Consider the following 21,080-nt stretch of genomic DNA (forward strand, 5'->3'; position numbering starts at 1 on the left):
GGCGGTTGTATGTTTTGTCTTGCCCCAAGTGTCCAGCCAGGGGGACATCATGTGCCAAGTTCAAAAGGAAGTCTCTGAAGCGGAGGGGCACCACCAACACTCGACTGGCTCCCAACTCCGCGATTCTTTGTTCGCTGTACAGTAGGTCATTGTCCCAATAGATCCAGTGGGCCCCGGCGGTGTCTCCCGCGCTCTGGGCGAGTGCTTGCTGTCGCAGTCCCTCGAGGGAGGGACAGGTCTTTTGCTCTTGCCGGAATTGCTCCTGGGTGGGTCCCCCTTCTTGACGCTACTGAGCCAGATCTGGAAGGTCTTGGGGCTGAGCGGGCCCTTCTTGGGTTTGTTCCGGGGGGTCGGTATGGACGGTGTCTTCCGCTGGAGCGATCGGGGGAGGAGGTGCTGGCCATTCGGGTTCTTCAGGTCTGGGGATGGTGCGGGCGGCCATGGACCGGGTTGTTACGCACGTCCAGTCCGGGAGACCCAACATCCCCAGGTGCTCTCTTCTTTCAACGGCCGCCCACGGGGAACTCTCGAGATCGTTTCCCAGGAGGCAGTCCACGGGGGCATCATCACGGACAGTCACTTTCAGCATACCGGACACTCCCCCCCATTCGAAGGGGACGCAGGCCATCCGACACAGGCTCTCAGAATTGTCGGCCGATCGGACGGGGCAAAGAGCGTTTGGCAGGATTTGTTCTGGGGTCACCAGGTGACAGCGGACGGCCGTCACACTGGCCCCCGTGTCACGCAGGGCTTCGGCCTTGCGCCCATTTATGTTCACCCACTGGCTGTATTTCCTGGTGTTGGCGGGTAGGGGAGCCCGCGGGATCATGTCTCTTCCCCCTAGGCAAGCCAGGACCATGGCGGCAGGTTCCCACTCGGGTTGCTCCTGCTCGTATTCTTCATGCTCTTCGGAGATTTGTTCTTCTCCTAGGGCGGCGGCAGCTACCTGGCGGGGCCCGGGAGTCTGGTTCTTTGGGCAGTTCGGGTCACTGGCATAGTGGCCGACTCGCTGGCATCGGTGGCAAGTAACATTGGCTCGGAACCCTGGGCGCATTGGGGGATTGCCCCGGCCGGCCGGGGGCGGGGTGTTGTTAGCGGGAGCGGCCGGGACGGCGTCTCTGCCCCGGCCCTGGCCTCCTCCTCCTCCTCGGGGACGATGATGACCTTGGTTGGTTCTGTTCTGCTCGTTTGGCCCACTCCGGGCCACTCGGGTGCTTTCCCATCGGTCAGCCTCAGCGGCGAGCTGCCGTGGTTCAGTCAATTTACTGTCGAGGAGGTGCTGCCTGAGCTCGACGAAGCAGTTGTTGGAGAGGTGCTCCCACACAATGAGGTTGAAGAGCTGCTCGTAGGTTGTTACGTGGCTACCCTTGATCCATCCCTCGAAGGCTCGGCTGAAATAGTTCACATATTCTACCCAAGTTGTACCCGGGATCCGGGTGCAGTCACGGAACCTCTGGCGGTACATTTCGGGCGTAAGCCCATATCGAGTGAGGAGGGCGGCCTTCATGTGGTCATAGGACGTCATTTGATGGTCCGGGAGCTGTAGCAGGGCATCGCGGCCTTCATTGACGAACCTCCCCCATAGACCGGCTCCCCAGTCACTTCGATCGATCCGGTGGGAGGTCATGGCGATCTCGTAGGCCTTGAACCACTGTTGTATGTCGTCGTTCCGATAATATTTTCGGACGACATCTTTGGGGATGTGGACCTCTGGTTCTGTAGCTCCTGGGGTGCGCGGTTGCTCGGGCACCCCTAGGTCTTTGTTCTGTTTCCGCATTTCTATCTCTGCTAGCTTGCGCTCGTGTTCGTATTGCAATCTTTTTTCTTCGAGTTCTCTCTGTCTTTGCTTTTCTTCCCGCTCTTCTCGGAGCCGTAAGTGTTCTAAGTTTATCTTTTGTTCCGCCAGTTTCAGCTCTCCGTCCAACTTGAGCCGTGCCAACTCTAATTCGTGTAGTCTGCTTTTTTCTCGTTCTTGGATCTCTTCCCGGGAGAGACCCGCTCTCCTTTCTTCGGTCGGAGTGGTGCTTGCCTCTGGTGCTTCGATGTTTTGGTCCCGGGGTCTGGCGGCATTTGTTTCTGCCCAAGATTCTAGGGCGTGTTTAAAGTCATCTTTCGTGCTCAGACCGGTGGTAGCAATGCCTAGTTCCATACAAAATTGTTTTAGCTCTCGATGGCTGTACTCTTCTAGTTTTTCCATTTGGAATTTCTCTGTAGATCCGCTCTCTTTGGTCGTCATTGTGGTTCAGTCGTGGGGTGAGTTACTTTCTGTACGATTACGCGTTGGTTCGGATCGCGCCGCTGCCCACCAATGTTAGACGGGGACCTGGAGGGTCGGCCGAGGACAAGGGGAGAGGCCTCCGGTGAGGGCCGTCTCCAGCGATCGTACAGACAAGTAACTTCCCCCCCACAGATGGACACCACACAAGGATAAGGTTAACGTTCTTTATATGCAATTCTTGAAGTAAGGTGGTACGGTACAATGAGATCAGGACACGAGGATCCTCTCAATTCTAGTCTCTGGAAGGGAAAGGGGGTAGCGGGACAGTCTTTGTTACCAATCTGGTATTGAGATGAATCGATGGGTAGCTCACAATCCTCGAGCTCTGCGTTCGGGGAGATCGGGCCGCGGCAGCGCCAGCAGGTCCCAAGGTGGTCGTAGGTAGCAACGGTCCGCGGCAGCGCCAGCAGGTCCCGACGAAGATGGTAGTTGCAAGAGGCCGCGGCAGCGCCAGCAGGTCCCCACGAGGATGAAGGTTGCAAAAGGCCGCGGCAGCGCCAGCAGGTCCCACGAGGATGAAGGTTGCAGAAGGCCGCGGCAGCGCCAGCAGGCAGGACGGCAGTTCACAAGGCAGGGCTGCGGCAGCGCCAGCAGTCCGTCAAGGATGAGTTCTTCACGGTGTCTCTCGACTCCAGGATACAACTGCCTTCCTGCTCTGGAGCTGCCCCAGTTATAGGTCTGGCGCCCTTTGATGTCCGGACCCTCGCACTTGGAGGTCGGGAGGTCCGGGATGAGGGAGTCCAGACACCCAGCAGGGGGGTGGAGCCAGCGCCCGGGGAGGCTGGGGGCGATCGGCACCTGGCGGGGGAGAGCCATCGACACTTCTTTCTCCCATTGACCTGCCAAGTGGTCCGTTCACCTCCTGGGTGGATGGTGGTGCCGGGATGTCGGGGCCGGGCCAGGCCCAGGGTTGGGGTCGAGCTGAGGCCACGCGGCCTCGTGGTGCAGTGTCCAAGATGGCGGCTGGGCCGGGCAATGGTGCTGACGGTGGCCCGGGCCAGTGATACAGAGATATCCGGGAGCAGGCGTCCCATAGGGGACAGGTTGCAGGTTGCTTCTGTGGGTAGCACCTGGAGAGCCGGTGTCCGGGCCCTGTCATGCGGGGAGGGAGCGAGCCCTTCATGGGGCCTGTCCAACAAGCTTGTTTCTATTTAAAAATTAAAGATGCAACATTAACTATTATCATGGTTTCAGCAGAAGAAACTGTGTAAGTCTGATTCAAATTTAACTGTACATGAACATGTTGTTTAAAGTGATGTTTTTCTGTTCTCCCAGATCCCTCAGTCCTCCTGCAGTGAAATGTGCACAGTTGGATTCAGAAAATCAACTCGAGAAGGCCAAGGAGTCTGCTGCTACGACTGCATCCCATGCTCTGAAGGGGAGATTTCCAATCAGACCAGTGAGTTCAGTGGGGCCCACTCAGGGGCCAGAATTATGTCTCTGTGCATTCTCCAAATCCTTCCTGTAATAGAGATATTTTCCTGAGTGGTGTTTTATAAGGAATCCACAGCTTAAAGTAATCTTAGAAGGGTGGCTGTTTTTCAAACTTGGAAATAGTCTGTTTAGAGAAACACAAGAGGAACCCAAGATGGTGGGTTTTTGCAGGATCCCTAGAACTGGCATTTTAAACAATCACAAGCTGAAACAATTGTCTCCGCTGGAAACTGATTCTAAGTGGTTTGCATCATTGTGTAGTGTTTAATTGGAGTAGGCCCACGGCATTGATCAGAGTTGGCAGTATCGTCAGTAGGCCCTACTTCATTTTTAGCTTGGAAAAGCGAAACATACATTTTTAGGTCTCGGCTAGAGTAGGCTGCGCATGCGCAGTCTCGCTGGTGAGATCTTATGTCTTCTAGTAGGGAGGTAAACGAGCTGGTAAACGAGCTAGCTCTTCTCCATAGGCTGGCTTCCTAAACGGCGACCAGCCATTGGAGAAGAGCTGTGTCCGTCACTTTAAGCCCCGTCCATTTCGGATTGAGGGGCGTGTTTTATGCTGTCCTTTCTATCTTCAGGAAAAAACACCCCCCCCCCAGTCTGAAAAGGGCGGGGCTTAGAGCAAATGGCGAGCGCTCGAGCTCTTGTTAAGGTATAAAAGTATAGGCATGAAATTGTGCATAGGGGCAACGTTTTTGTATTTTTTTCACAGAAATCCATAATGGAGGTGGAACGCTGCAAATGAGGGTCAGCTGACTGCAGCCGCGTTACATGTGCTCCAAGCCCTTCGGTTAGGTCCTCCGGTGCCCCTCTACATCCCCATCCCCGTCCGCCGGGCCCGGTGCTGGACTTCACGCCCCGGCGTGCCCCGCGTCGGGCGGGAGTGCAAGTCCCAGAGCACAAGGGTCTGCATCCGGGGCCTGGGCGATTCTCTTCCTGCTTGTGCTTTTATGAGGCTTCGATACTGCAAACAGTACATTGTAATTATACGGACACTTGCAAGATTATTTCAAATATAATGAATATGCATCACGAACCAATTTTTAATTTGTTAGTAACTCATTATATATGTTACATTTTTGACGTTTTTTATGGTGATTGTATTTTACACACGTTATTTAAAGGTTCAGTTGGTATTTATTTCTGTTTCACAAAGGATTGTGGGAAATGAAGTAGTGAGTGGAGAGCGGGAAACACAGGGCGGAAAGATGTGGGTTAAAGGACTGTTCTTTTAGGATTGGGTGCAGCTGAAGGTGAAGGAGGTCACGTCATAGTTGCGATCTGCGCAGAAGCAAATGTTTAAATATCGCGCAATGACTATAGGGAAGATTGAGCAGAAAGATGGTATTGAATAGAAACGATCAGCGTCCTGAAGCAGTTAACTTTGAAGGCACTACATGAGGGAGGGTATTTCTGTTTATTTAAATAAGATGGGAATGTACTTATGTTTTTGAGATATTTAAAACATGTTTAAGTCGCTGGGGATGTGTACTGTTTATGTAAACGCAGGTGTAAGTTTGGCAGGTTTGACAAAGAGGTTGGAGAGGGGGAGGTTACTGTGTTCAGTAAACTTTGCACTTTGGCAGACAGGTATTGTGGGTTAATTTAAGTGTAAATTGTTCATTTATTTAAAAGGGCAGAGAATGCAGGTTATGTTTATAGCCTGCAAGGTCAGATAGATATGTCGGAGTAGAAAACTGGAGGACTAACGTGGGTTTCATTTTATTAAAACAGCTCCCCTGACGAAGAGCAAGAAAGGTGCTTGAAATGCATTGGGAATAATTCTTTTGCTGCCATTCATGAATTTAAAATATCCTGACGCAATGTAATAAGAGGCCTGGATGGGCACAATTATTTTGTGTGAAGCTTATGGATATTTGGACAGCTTCTTCATGATTGATAAGGTCAAGATGGATAAATTATGAAAACTTCTAAATAAAATGAATTTACAATTGAAAAGTTGGCAACACATTTTTCTGATGCTGTGCGAATGGGTTTGCGACACAGTTTTGTTGCACTCTTCTGAACCAAAATATAATAGATCATTTTTCTCGGGGGCTATTATTTAATCCTTGGTTGTCACACGTCACACTGTTTATGGTGGTTTCAGCAAAACCTCCCCCCAAAATATCTTTCCCTATAATGGTTCTGTGATGCTTTTTAGTTACGCTAAGCTCCTCCAGTAAACTGGCAGGTTTAACTCGACCAGGGTCGTCACTATTACCTATGCTTCTCTCGTTTGGGGTAACTTCCCTTATCGATACAACACTCGTATTGACTACGCTGACCTTCCCTAGATCAGGTTTACCTGCCTCTACTAAGGAATGACAGTTAGACATGTACCCACAAGCAAATTTCTCCTTTAAGCAAGGTGCAATGAGTCATTCATTTTCATCCATGCCGGATAAAGGATGGAATAGATTATGTAACGGTATATTCCAATATTCCCTTGGATTAATGGGGTGATAATTATTGTCAAGCAATGGTCGGTGTAAGTTTGGATACATGGGTGGGAAAAAAGGGGTGACATTTTTGCTGTGATATCTAGGGACAGCAGGGTTCGAAATTTGATTTGATCGGTATGGTGCATCAAATCTGTGCATTATTGGAGGATAATTTGAGGACAACATTGGTGGATTGTTTATGGGCATCATTAGAGCTTCTGGGTAAAAATAGCTCAAGTTCCGCGTTGATATTCCTCCCTCACTTCTCCCTGGGAACCAGTCACTAATATATGTGACCAGTCTGTGGTCCTTAAAGTTTACTATTATCACATCCCCTTCGATGTCCTTAGGTCGTAAGCCCACCCAGTTGCACCGTCTCACTGAGACTATATCTCCATTTAGATGCAAAGGGAGCTGTCTATTCTTGCGCAGCCAGTGGATAACTTTATTTTTAAGGCTAGAGTTATGTTCTATGTTTCCAACTGGCACAACCGGGACGCCTGTAAGAATGATGACATAATTTGACGATTCCGGGGGCAAGTCTGCTACATTTCTATGGTTGGTTTTTAATCTAGTTGTGTAAGTAGCCTTACTAGAGGGGTCATTTTTGGTATGGCCACTTTTCGAAATACCTGAGTGGAACTTTTCTTTTCTTGTTGCTTCAATAGCTGTAACAGTTTTAGTGCCCACTAATTCATTGCAGTTTGTTACAACTGGCATATTTTTTGGTATGGTTGTAGCTGTTTGTTGCCTGGGTGGGTTATTAGTATGCTGTTTGACTACAGAACGCGTTTTGCATTGGTTATTGGGTTTTGAATACTCTGTCGCATTACGCTCTAGCAAGATCTGATCCATTTTCTCCCCCAACCTTTTAACTCTTTCAGTGAGTGGAAGTATGAGGGCTTTTAGCAGACATTCAATATCCTCTAGTAGCCCTTTATTAAGGTCAGATTTCGAGTTTACAATTGAATGCCCTATTAAGTCTTCCTTCCCTGCTTCTTTAGATATCTTGTGTGGAGGGTACATATTACTTGTAGCCATAGGTAGAATTCTGTCCCCCTTTCTAACCCCCCCTTTCTTCTTCTCTTTCTTGGCGGAGAACGAAATACGCATTTAATTCCCTTAGTAGGAGGTTTTTTGGACTTTTTTCCAGTTACTATAGCCGAGTGAAACTCTGCTCCTATTGGTGTAAACACGGGGGAAGGTACATTTATATTATGAAGGGGGGCCACATCAATAAGTAAAGGTGTACTTAGGTCAATTAGAGAATTAGATATTTCAATTTGTTCAATGGTATTGGAATCAGGAATAACTACCATATCATCTGAGACTGATTGAATATCTTGAAATAATAATGGGATATTTTCTGTGCTGAATAGGTCGGTATCAGTTTCTTTGTGTGTAGTAATATCCGATAAGGTGCATGTTTCAACCTTCTGTAGGGCAGGAAGTGGCTGTTTTTTAAGGAGTTCAATTGAGAAACGGCGCTCAGCCCGTTTCTCGGCCAGCGTGATCTCTCTATCGATCTCTCTTTTGGCTCTAGCAAAGTATTTATCCAATGGGCCAAGAATAGGGTAATCAGACAAAATATCGAAAATAAAATATCGTAAAGACAAAATATCGAAGAAAAAATATTGAAGGTCAAAAATATTGGGAAGCAAAAATATCGGATGCAAAAATATTGTAATAGGTAAGTAAGTATAAATATCGAAAACAATAATATCGTTTGACAAAATATCGACAATACAAAATATTGTGTATTAATGGAAAAAATCAATAGTATAGGAAAAAATAAAATAATTGTACATAACATTTTGTTAAAAAGGTCTATCTTAAAAAAAATTAAATATGTTAAATACATTTTTTTTTTAAAAAACATATCTAGGTTTAGGATCGGGAAATTGGGTTTATAGGGGATAAGGGTGGGGAGTGTATTAAAATGTATGTAAAAAAACCTAAAATAATAAAAAATATAAATAAATATTTAAATTACATTTTTTTAAAAATAAATAATATAAAAAAATATTAATAGATATCTAGTTTTAGGAGCGGGTTATTGGGTTTATAGGGGATAAGGGTGGGAAGTAATTTAATAATAATTAATTAATTAATATATGTTAGTAAATATTTCTAATTTATAAATAATTGGTAATTAATTAAAATTAATTAGTTAATTAATTAATATCATATAGTACATATTTTTAATTAATAATTAATTGGTAATTAATTAATATTAATTAGTTAATTATATTAATTAGGTTAATTTTTGTTAAATTTATATTTTATTTTTTTTGTTAATTAATTTGGAAAAAATAATATTAATTATTAAAATTAATTCATTACAGCTAATGTGCTAATATATTTACTTTATTGTTAATTAATAATTAATTGGTAATTAAATAATAATAATTAATTTTGGGTAAAGGAGTTTTTTTAGGGTTCTGGGTCAGTTTTCAGTTTTTGGGCAAAGGGGTATTTCTTGGGTTCAGGGTCAGTTTTTAGTTTTTGGGTCAAGGGGTATGTTTTGTGTTCTGGGTCAGTTTTCAGTTTTTGGGTAAAGGGGTATTTTTTGGGTTCAGGGTCAGTTTTCAGTTTTTGGGTAAAGGGGTATTTATTTTGTTCTGGGTCAGTTTTTAGTTTTTGGGTAAAGGGGTATTTTTAGGGTTCAGGGTCAGTTTTCAGTTTTTGGGTAAAGGGGTATTTGTTGGGTTCAGGGTCAGTTTTCAGTTTTTGGGTCAAGGGGTATGTTTTGGGTTCTGGGTCAGTTTTCAGTTTTTTGGGTAAAGGGGTATTTTTGGGGTTCAGGGTCAGTTTTCAGTTTTTGGGTAAAGGGGTATTTATTTTGTTCTGGGTCAGTTTTTAGTTTTTGGGTAAAGGGGTATTTTTAGGGTTCAGGGTCAGTTTTCAGTTTTTGGGTAAAGGGGTATTTATTGGGTTCAGGGTCAGTTTTCAGTTTTTGGGTAAAGGGTTATTTTTAGGGTTCAGGGTCAGTTTTCAGTTTTTGGGTAAAGGGGTATTTGTTGGGTTCAGGGTCAGTTTTCAGTTTTTGGGTAAAGGGGTATTTTTTGGGTTCTGGGTCAGTTTTCAGTTTTTGGGTAAAGGGGTATTTTTAGGGTTCAGGGTCAGTTTTCAGTTTTTGGGTAAAGGGGGATTTCTTGGGTTCAGGGTCAGTTTTCAGTTTTTGGGTAAAGAGGTATTTTTAGGGTTCAGGGTCAGTTTTCAGTTTTTGGGTAAAGGGGTATTTCTTGGGTTCAGGGTCAGTTTTCTGTTTTTGGGTAAAGGGGTATTTGTAGGGCTCAGGGTCAGTTTTGGTTTTTTTGGGTACAGTCGTACAGGGTAAAAATAAAATTAATTTAAATTCAATCAATTAAAGGAAATTACAAAAATATTTAATTACACCTACTCTAATTTAATGTAGACTGGAGTTGGAATATTATTTAATAATTAATTAGTGTCCAGCACCTACTACAATTTAATGTAGACTGGAGTAGGAATATTAATTATTATACAATTAGTGTCCAGCACCTACTCTAATTTAATGTACACTGGATTTGGTATATGAATAATTACATTATTAGAGTGCAACATATACTCACATTTAATATACAGTGCAAAACTTCTAATAAGATTGTTACTTTATAGTAAGATAATGATACAAATAGTTCAACATGATTGTAGAAACATTTTTTTTATTTATGTTTCACAAATAAAAGGTTATTTCATAACAATTTTTTTTTATTACATTTGGTTTTAAAAACATATTTTATAAACACAATGATAACCAACTATACAGAAGCATTATTATTTTGTAAATTTTTGAACAAAAATGAAAATTCTTTATTATCTCTTTTACATATTGTAATTTCAGAAACAAATGTAGAAATATCACAAGTATTTTTCTATTAAGATTTTTTCTGCTTCATTTGTAAAGATCAAATATTTATAATATAAGTCACACATTTTTAACACATTTTTAAATTATTATAATTTGTGACAATGTAGTTATATTTCTAGACATTGTTAACATAAACATTATTGTTTTCATAATATTTATTTATTACATTCATTTACATATTTGGTAATGAAATCATTGTAGGATTAAAGTAAATATTTTTTTACAATAATAGAAACTTAATGTTTATTTTTCCCTATTTAGTTAAGTATAGATATTATATTTTATACTTGGGACTATTTTATTGCATTTGGGTGCTTTATTTTGTAACCGGGTTAGGTTGTTTTGGGTTATTTGGAAGAAGGGCTGATCGCGGTTGGGAGACACTTCACGTCGCTTCAGGTAAGGTTGATTTTATATGTTTTATGTGTATTTTTATGATGTTTTGAGACTAGTGACCTTATATTTAGTGTTGTTGAATGTGAGGGAGTTATGTTTTAGATTTCGAAAACAGATAATTACTTATGGTATATACACGTAGTGTTAGTTCGTTAACTCTTTATTTATAGAGTGAATTTTAGTCTTTTAGGGTATATCTACAAGTGAAATCATCAATGTTAATATGTTTGTACCTAATTACTAGCTAATTAATGTGGGGGGGAATGTCTGTTTTCTATGTTTTTGTCATAGGTGTACGCTACATCGGAAGTTCCGTTTTTTTTTAAAGGAAGTGTTTGTTTGTTTAATTCAACACTGCTTTACAAACACTTCTTTACATTTTTCGGGTTTCCAGGAGCGATTCTTTCTATTTTTCAACTTTTTCTGGTTTTTTATGGTTATTCGATGGCTCTGGACAACGTGGATTTCTTAATTTTGGAACAGTTGTATTTTTACATTTTTTTTGGGTTAATTTTGCACTACCTGGATTACTTTGGTGGAGAAGGACGTTATTGGATTGACAACATAATTGGTAAGTCCTTGCTTTCTAATTTTGTGTGGGTGGGTAATGTTATTTTTATTATGGAATTGTTTTTTACTTGTTATTTAGTTTTAATGTGTGCATATTTTATAATAATATCTCTATATATTGCATACATTAAATACTTTAGAAGCTCACGTTACATATTTTTGCATACTTAGGTGATAGTTTTAGTGTTTTATAACGTTTTGGGAATTAATTACAGTAGTGTTTTGGCTATGATGTTTAGGTATTCTATGCCTTTTGTACTAGGGTAAAGTTTTACTTGTTCTTCCAGGTACTTGTGCATTTGTTTATTTTGCTTAGATGTTTTAGGGACAAGTTCAGTAACAGATTGGTCCATTCTAAATTCTTGGTAGCTCTGTTCTTTCTGTAGGCATTTAATGAAATTTTCTAGAGTAGGTTTGGTTCTGCCAGTTGATTGTACAAATGCATTATGCCAGCCTTCCACTGCATTGTTAGTTTTTGATTCTCCGTTAAGGGTACTTTTGTAAACGTTCCACCAGGGTATGAGGAATTTTGGATTTCGTCTGTGGCCAGATCTGTGGAGTCTGCCTACCCAGGTGTCTTCAAAGTAATCGAGAAATGGACTTAATTTAGCTTCATTTTGTTTGTAGAATGGGCTGTCTATAATAATGTTGTAGTGTTCAGCTACATCTGTTTCAGGGACATAAGCAAGTGCAATGAGTTTTTTGATTTGGAAAGCAAAAGATGAGTTTGTAGCATATTCGACACTTAGGGTAGTTTTTTGAAGGTGTCTCCATAAACACTGGTTGAAATGATAATAGCAGCCTTGAATGCAGGTATGGGGGTGGATTTTTAGGATAGTTGAGAGCATTGCATGCTCAAAATCAAGAATGATTTTTTCTGGAGAAAAATCATTAGTTTTTTGTTTTATTATATTTAATGATTCCATATATGTGGAATTATTTTTGTTTGGCAATAGTGCATATAGCAAAGGGATGTTGCAGTTGTGGTAGAGGCCATGTATTGTGTATAATTGGAAAAATGGTTTGGGACAGATGTTAAATGTTCCATCCATCATCCAATATTGGCTTTGCTGCAGTTTAACTAAATTCATATTGGTACCAAAAATTATAAGCCTTTTGTCATTGTTTTCGTTGTCGTAAACTATAAATGGTTGTTTATTTAAAGTTATTATTTGGTTTGCAGTTAAATTTATATCCTGATATGTTCTGGGAGATGGTGTTGTAGCAGTAGTAGCTTTTTTAGTTCGTGCTATAGTTCTTTTTAAGGAGAGGATATTTGGCATTTGGGTTGTGGCTGTTTTGGGGATTTTAGGAATGGCTTCTTTTAAAATGACATTTGTTTGCTTTTGGAAACCTGTACTAGCTTCTTTTATATTTTCCAAAGCTGTTCTAACTTCTATTTCAGTAACATTAGGTGGATGATTGTGTTCCCTAGTGTACAGTACTGTAGCTTCTCTAGTTGTTGCTCTTCCATAGCACTTGTTAGAATAATATTTACAACATTTCCAATTAACTTTCATGCCATATTGCTTTTCTTGTGTATACGTGTAACCCATGTAGCATAGTAATAGTTTTCCTTTCTGGCTGGTCACAAATTCGGCTCCTTCGGTCATTTTGTACTTTGTATATCAAATTAAATGTGATAAATAATCAATTTTAGTGATAAGTAGGAATGTTTATACTTACGTGTTTTAGAATTTACAGGAAAATTAGGAGTTGCTTGCTTCTTTAGTTGGGGATAATTGTTTGTGATGTTGTTGTAGCTGTTATGAAAAACATGAAAGTAGTATATTATTAATTAATGTTTCGGTACATTTGCAATGTTAGAGCTCATTTCTACTACAAAAGTGTATCTTCATGATTCACATTGTGAAGATACTTACATATTTTTTAAGGTTGGTATTTGGCAGTATAGTTGTTTCTTCAGCTTCTGGAGAGTAGTTTGTAGTGTTATCTTAAAAAAAAATGGAACATATGTGTTAGAATAATCACCATGTTGGTACGTTTTTTAATACATTATCTGGTAATTACGTTCTTTAATATACTTACTTTGTGATTAGTATCTGTATTATTCAGAATGTGGAGTTCTGTATTATGTCTGTATATCTATTCGTCGTGTTTGCTCTGTAAGTAAACAATATATAATAGAAAATAATTAGAACAGTTCTAAATGTTTGTATGGTTTTTCCACATTTATTTCAGTTGCATAATACTTACTTAGTAAAATGTATTGTAGAAATAGTACTGATGTCCTTAGTTCATTAGTAGTGCAGTTTTCAGTAGTAGAATCTACAGAAAAAAAGAAATATGTGGGGCAAAAGTCATTATTTCTGTGTGTTTAGATTTATGTGCACATAATGAAACAATGTGAAATTACTTACATAGTTATTAGAATCTGTATTCCTATGCTTTGTTCACAGTTATTTTGAGAAGAATATTCAGTAGTCGTAGTATCTAAAAAAAATAGTTTTATATAATTATTTAGCATGTTAAGTAGTATGAATAGCAAAGGGGCACTGGGTATTTAGCAGGTAATTAAGTAGTAGTAGCAAATAATGCAGTTTCTATTTTATTTACTTACTTAGTAAAATGTATTGTAGAAATAGTACTGATGTCCTTAGTTCATTAGTAGTGCAGTTTTCAGTAGTAGAATCTACAGAAAAAAAGAAATATGTGGGGCAAAAGTCATTATTTCTGTGTGTTTAGATTTATGTGCACATAATGAAACATTATGAAATTACTTACATAGTTTTTAGAATCTGTATTCCTATGCTTTGTTCACAGTTATTTTGAGTAGAATATTCAGTAGTCGTAGTATCTAAAAAAAATAGTTTTATATAATTATTTAGCATGTTCAGTAGTCTGAATAGCAAAGGGGCACTGGGTATTTAGCAGGTAAGTAAGTAGTAGTAGCAAATAATGCCGTTTCTATTTTATTTACTTACTTAGAAGATGTAATAGTAGTTTGATAGTCTGGTTCTTCTAGTTGTTGTGCAGCAATTCGGATAGAGATGAATCTCCTTCAGTGACTTTTGGCAAGTAGTTTGTGCTTAGATTTTAATTGTTTATATAGGGGAGTGTCAGTAGTAATTACTTTGCTATTGGTTCATTAAAAAATTAGGGTTGTGATTGGTTAGTTAGTATATTTGAATTTCAGTTGTGATTACTTTGTAATAGAAGTGAAATTTTTTTTATTATAAAATTATACAAACTAGCATAGAATATTTTTATATGTGTAGGTGATATAATTATACCAATAGGATATTTTTGATGAATTAATAGTGTGTCTATAGTATTAATGTAAGTATTGTGTGTTTATTTAGATGTGAAAACATATAAAACGTTAATTAATTATGCTAACAGATGCATATAAAAAGTCGATATAGGTTATAATCCGATATTGATGTGCACGATATTTTTGAAGTCGATATTATAGTTAATGTCATTATTTTTTGTAGAAAGCGATATTTTTGTTTTCCGATGTTAATGTAGTCGATATCAAAGTAAACAATGTTTTTGTATATCGATATTAAAAAATCGATATTTGTGTATATATCTAGTTAAGTATAGGAAGCCGATATTTTTGATTTCGATATATTTGTTCCGATATTTTTGCACGTCGATATTGTGAATTTCGATATTTTGTCAGACATTCCAAGAATAGATACCCCAACACTACTTGGTAAAAGGTTCGAATCAGACGAAGACATCCTCAGTGTATGGAGTGGTTTAAAAATATAGATAGAACCCTTAAAGTGTAAGAATTAACAATTTAACAACAAACCAAATTTTACAAAAGTAAACATATGTAGTGTAGGTAACGATAGTATGGATCCTACAAAGGGCTGAATCCAATGTTTAACAACAATACCACGGGTCCGGATGTCCAAATGTCAGAAGGGTGGCCCAGCCCAGCCTCCTGCAGCCCCTGACGGCCACAGACGGTCCCGCCCTTGTCCCGGGCTTCTCCCGGGACGCTCCCGCGCTGCGAGGATGCTGTGAGCTTTATGAGAGGGAGTATTAGAGGGGGGCGTGGCAAACAGGGAGAGCGGCCCAGGTGACTCGGGTCAGGTCAGCTCCAGTGACTCCTGGGAATCGGAGTCCTGTGGCGACGCGCTCGCAGCCCTGCTTTACAGATCGCCCACAACAGTCTTTGAAGAATTCTGCTCTCCAGCGCACACAAGTTAATAATTGCGCCGCGAAGCGGGACCCGCGAAGCGGGTCCGGCGAGGAGTAGCGCTTGAAGGAGGAATAAGGCGCCAAAGTTTTCTATCGCGCTGATGGCTTCAGCAACAGCAAGGGTCAGTAACAGCAAGGGTCAAAGCCCAAACAAGCAGGCAAAATTGTCACGTGATGTCCCTATCCAAAAGGGGAGCTACATAAAACTAGCGAGATTAGCATACTTCTTACTGCCCACATCTCTGTGTGTGTGTGTGGCTCTGTGTGTGTGTGTGTGGCTCTGTGTGCATGTGTGTGGCTTTCTGTCTGTGTGTGGCTCTGTGTGTGTGTGTGTGGCTCTGTGTGTGTGTGTGGCTCTGTGTGTGTGGCTCTCTGTGTGTGTGGCTCTCTGCGTGGCTCTCTGTGTGTGTGGCTCTGTGTGTGTGTGTGTGTGTGTGGCTGTGTGTGTGTGTGGCTCTGTGTGTGTGTGTGTGTGTGGCTTTGTGTGTGTGTGTGTGTGGCTCTGAGTGTGTGTGTGTGTGTGGCTGTGTGTGTGGCTTTCTGTCTGTGTGTGGCTCTGTGTGTGTTTGTGGCTCTATGTGTGTGTGTGTGTGTGTGTGTGGCTCTGTGTGGCTCTGTGTGTGTGTGTGTGTGTGTGGCTGTGTGTGTGTGTGGCTCTGTGTGTGTGTGTGTGTGTGGCTCTGTGTGTGTGTGTGTGTGTGGCTCTGAGTGTGTGTGTGTGTGTGTGGCTGTGTGTGTGGCTTTCTGTCTGTGTGTGGCTCTGTGTGTGTTTGTGGCTCTATGTGTGTGTGTGTGTGTGTGTGGCTCTGTGTGTGTGGCTCTGTGTGTGTGTGTGGCTCTCTGTGTGGCTCTGTGTGTGTGTGGCTCTGTGTGTGTGTGGCTCTGTGTGTGTGTGTGTGTGTGGCTCTCTGTGTGTGTGTGGCTCTGTGTGTGGCTGTGTGTGTGTATGGGGGTCTGTGTGGGTGTGCGGCTCTGTGTGTGTGTGTGTGTGTGTGTGTGTGTGTGGCTCTGTCTGTGTGTGTGTGGCTCTGTGTGCGTGTGTGTGTGGCTCTGTCTGTGTGTGTGTGGCTCTGTCTGTGTGTGTGTGGCTCTGTCTGTGTGTCTGTGGCTTTGTCTGTGTGGGTGGGTGCATGTGGATCTGTGTGGGTGGGTGCGTGTGGCTCTTTGTGGGTGTGTGTGGCTCGGTGAGTGTGGCTCTGTATGTGTGTGGGTGCAAATGCAATAGGTCTTGCATTTGTGAGAGATTAAGCTATTGGCATTTTGATAGAATTGGTTTTGAGTGGAGGGTGGCATGATTTGTATATTCCTCTAGTGCTCCTCATTGTAAAAGGGCTGCTGGAAACTGGCCAATCACTTGGGCAAACATGCACATTATCAGCTTCTTTCCATCTGCCACATTGATTTTGAGCTCTGTCGTTGCCTGGTGAAATACCATTTGTACACAGTATCAGGTTGGCATGTAACATGCGTTCCGTAGTTAAGGTTTCAAAAACTAAATGGTTTTATCATAATCACTTTAAAAAAGTTTCAAAAGTGCCTTAGCACAAGCAGGCACTTTTGGTAACAAGAATGTGTGTTACACACACTGCTCTTGCTTGATACCAAGCAACCCGATGGGAACCCAGAAATGGCTCTATCGGGCACCATCAACTTGAGAGCGTGAGTGGACACATTTTTGCATCACCCAGCAGGCAACACGATTCGCACGCGGCAAATGCACCTGTTTTTCCTTTTACCTCAAATAAAACTGGAAAAACGGGGGATAAAGGTTACAGTCAGACCCGCTGATGTGCCTGCAGGTTATTTAGCCAGACAATACCTTAGAGTAGTAAGTGCAGCATAGCCAATATATTATCACACAGTGGGGCAATGCTTTTCTCACTGATATTGATTGCATTACCTTTTTGTCCTCACACCATATGTGACTACAGGCTTTCCTTGCCGTTAGAGGCTCTATTAAGCAAAATCCTTGCTTTTGTATGTATGTAACAGTCCTTTGATGTGTGTAATGTCTTCCATACATTGTAATGATGAATGCGTTTGTTGCTACTGAGTGCTCGATCACAGGGGTCATCACTGCTCTAAGTCAATGTGCTCACTTAAAACACTTTGGGACTCATTATGATGTTGGGGGGCCGTAACGGTCTTGAACTGCTTGACCTTAGATCGGCGGCTCCGTCCCTTAGGTTTAGTATGCGACTGCCCATATAGCAGTCGCGAACATCAATTTTTCAAAGGAAGCTTGTGCGGTGGGCGGAAAAGGTCCGCAGCACAAGCTTCCATTGAACAATGGATGTTTGTGAACCATGCAGTGCCTGCCACATGATTCAGGGATATTTAGGAGGCCCCTCCCTATAGTGGAGGGACAGGGGGAAAGAGGCCCTGTTAGGGGCCCCCAAAGTCACTTTACAATAGCCTTTTCATGTCTGAAAAGCTGACATGGAAAGGCTGTCGGAAACCAGCATTGTAATCCAACGATGGAGTTGAGGCTGACTCCGCCATCATTCAAGTGATTACAATTCCACCCCTCTTCCGACGGGCTCTGAGAGCCTGTCGGAACAATAGCGGAATCCCACCGTGAGTTTCCCTCTGACCACCGTCACCATAATACAGCGGTCGGAGGGAAACCCTGGATGTTGGGTGGAAAGACTCCTACAGAATATCGAGGCTTTCCACACGGTATCCAAATCAGGCCTTAAATGAAGCATCTTCATTAGCTTACATGGGCTTTAATCACTTCAAGGTGTTTTCTTTACAGCAAATATGTCCAGCGTTCCATACCTAGCTCATTGTAAGAAGCGCTCTGTGTCCCGTTATTGCCCCATTGTTCAAGGCAGTTTATCTTCCTCATTATATATATTACAGATATGACAGAATACAACAGCAAGTAGGTGTAATGTGTACTTGACCTTGCAGAGTGTGTGAAATCGCTACACCCTGCTATCACTGTACTAGTCAACTAGGAATAGAATCAGGGAGTTAGATCCTTGGTCCTGGAGATAGTAATGGGGAAGGGTGGCTTAAAACATTTCGACCTGGTAAAAGGAAGGACCATCTAAACCACACACACCTTCTACTTTTCTACTCTTTTTAGTTATATTGTCTGGAGGACGGAATCAAGAATTGTTCTCTTTCCAGGCAGGTAACTTTAACTCAACTAAAACAAAAACACTTTGGGGCAGATTTATGAAGGCCTTGCGCCGCCGGTGCGTCATTTTTAACATGGGAAAAAGTGACGCACCGGCAGCGCAAGTCCTTCATAAATCTGCCCCTTTGACTCTTATTTTGTCCATCATTTGGTACGCAGTGCTTCTGTGTGTTCCACTGTTAGCAGCACGCTCCATTACGAAGTGGGACGAGAAGAACCCTATGATGACAAATGCCACCAAAGGGTAACACTGGTGGGTGAGGGTTATACATCAAATCATTGTGCTTTTTTCACCTGTAGAAGGTTTAGCACTAATTACGGAGTAGGGCTCCTTTTTATGTTATGAATAGGTAGCAAGCAAAATGAGCCCTCCACAGGGAATTTCCTCTTATCTCCCCCTTTTTTCTTTGATTTATTGAAAACATAAGCCACAAAAACTAACAAAATAAAGCATGTCACTGCCTAAAACTGCCTAATAGTGCAGCATATGCTTGCAATAAAAATGTGATACTTAAAACTATTTACCTTTGCTTATAATTTTAATGGAACAGTTTGGGTGCTTCCTAGCAGACGGGTGTAATAAGCACAGGTATAGAAACTGTCTTTAGTTTTAATTCACATCACAGGAGTGCAGAAGTGTAGTATCCACTACACCTTGTTATGCTTACTGTGCTTTTAATGTCTTTTTACAATACTTGGAATGATACTGGGAATGATGGATTCATCAGGTAATCTGCTTATAGATGCTTGTTTCTCATGGACTAACAGGTATGCCCATCTGTCTGAGTCACATTTCTGTGGATTAAACTACCATTTTTTTCTTTGACTTGGATTTGCTCTTGTGTGGTTCTCTCTACCAGCGAACACCCTGGCTATTTCCCACATGCAGTGAGATATTTTGTCACACTGTTACTCCCTCTATAACAGGTGTTTCCAACCTTTCTGTAATTCAGACTACTCCACAATCCATTCACCAACCTTGTGAAAAATCTTCCCTATCTCATTAACCGAGGAACCCACAATTTCTCCCATGCTGTTAACTTCTAAAGCTTGAACGTCTCTAGAACATTTAGTTAGGTTTTGTACATAGACATTAATAACCCTGCTCTTATCAGGTATCAATGGTCAGCATTTACTTATACTCTGTACCTTGCACACACTAACTTCCTTCACTAGAAGGATTTCTAGCGCTATGCAGTTTTACACAATCATTGACCGAATTGCAGTTAGTTCAGAATTTATTTGAGTCCAGGCTCCAGTGGCATTAGATGCAAGCTAGTCCACAAACATAGGCAAACATCTAATTTCTCATCATTCACAGCTACACCTAGGGGAGGAATAACAGCTCCTCATAAATCTAGTAGTATTTGTCCAAGTTTTTGTTTCACTTCATTCACACCAACTGCATCATTCCCTACACTCACATGATAGAATCTTGGAAACACTAAAGCAACATAACAAGATCCAACACAATTGTCCAGCAAATGAGAATCAGAAGTCTTACCACACACATATTAAATCCCTCTCAGAATCGGCTCTTTAAGACCAATCATTTACATCATAACTTTTCTCATATTCACTTTCAACACCATACCCAATTCTTTCAATCTTTGTACGTTCATGCTCCATTCTCAATTAAGGATTCAAATTTCCCAATCTAAATTCTTCTTCAGCTTTTATCTGATCTCTTATCTTTCTTTCATCTGACCAATCTCTTGTAACTAGGGCACGATGTACTAACGTTTTTTGCGGGCGCAAATGGGTTTTAGACCAGTTTGCGACAGCAAAAACGTGTGGCCCATGTATTATTCCTATTTTGCAAGTCATAAATGAATTTGCGACTCGTTATTAGGAAGGGGCATTCCAAGGGCGTCCCTTCCTAATAGCGGGTCCTGAAGCTATGTATGACTGTTTTGCGACCGCAATTGCGGTTGCAAAACAGTCGCAGTTTACCACTCTTCACAGAAGGAAGGTATAGCACTCGCAAACGGGAAGGGGTCCCATGGGGACCCCTTCCCCTTTGTGAGTGGTCTCACGTATTTTTAAGGGGAGGCAGGGCTCCCAGAGACCACTGTCTGCCATTAAAAAAATTTAACAGAAAAGTTTCATTTTTATTTTTTAAATGTATCCCGTTTTACTTTAGGGAAAACGGGGCTTCATTTTCTTTTTAAACTGCTTTTAAAAACACTCCCAGACATGGGGCCTCATTTATGAGAAATGGCGCATCACTGCGTGAAAGCAGCGATGCGTCACTTCTCAGTGCGCACTCCTTGCGACATTTCTGATGCGTCATATTTAATGTATGACGCATCATGTCGCAAGGAGTTACAGATACGTCAGTATTTCTGACGTATCTGTAAGCGCATAAGTGACGCATTGCTGGAGTGTGTCACAAAAGTGACATAACTCCAGCAATGCGTCCTTTCACCTGGGGCAAGCCTCATGTGAAAGGGCCTGCGTCAGTCTTACGCCTGCTGTGAGGCAGGCGCAAGATTTTGACGCAACGGCGTCCTAAAAGTGACGCAGTGAAATCTCATAGAATGCACTGCCTCACTTCTACGACCCTTCCTTGCGTCAATACGCCCCCCTTGCATACATTATACCTGGTGCAGGTATAATGTGGCACATGGGTTTACAAAGTGACACATCTACCTAGATGCATCACTTTGTAAATATGGCGCAACAAGTCACATTTTTTACGCCACTGGTGCGTCACGAAAAGTGACGCACCGGCGG

The 21,080-nt window shown here is 41.8% G+C and overlaps 1 pseudogene; it reads left to right on the forward strand.

The window, feature by feature from the left end:
* Positions 1 to 3,559: 3,559 nt before the first annotated feature.
* LOC147678067 (vomeronasal type-2 receptor 26-like) overlaps positions 3,560 to 21,080 on the forward strand; it is a 56,210-nt pseudogene continuing 38,689 nt past the window's right edge.

This window comes from Lissotriton vulgaris, chromosome 12 (genome assembly GCF_964263255.1).
Source record: "Lissotriton vulgaris chromosome 12, aLisVul1.2, whole genome shotgun sequence".
NCBI classification, from domain to species: domain Eukaryota; kingdom Metazoa; phylum Chordata; class Amphibia; order Caudata; family Salamandridae; genus Lissotriton; species Lissotriton vulgaris.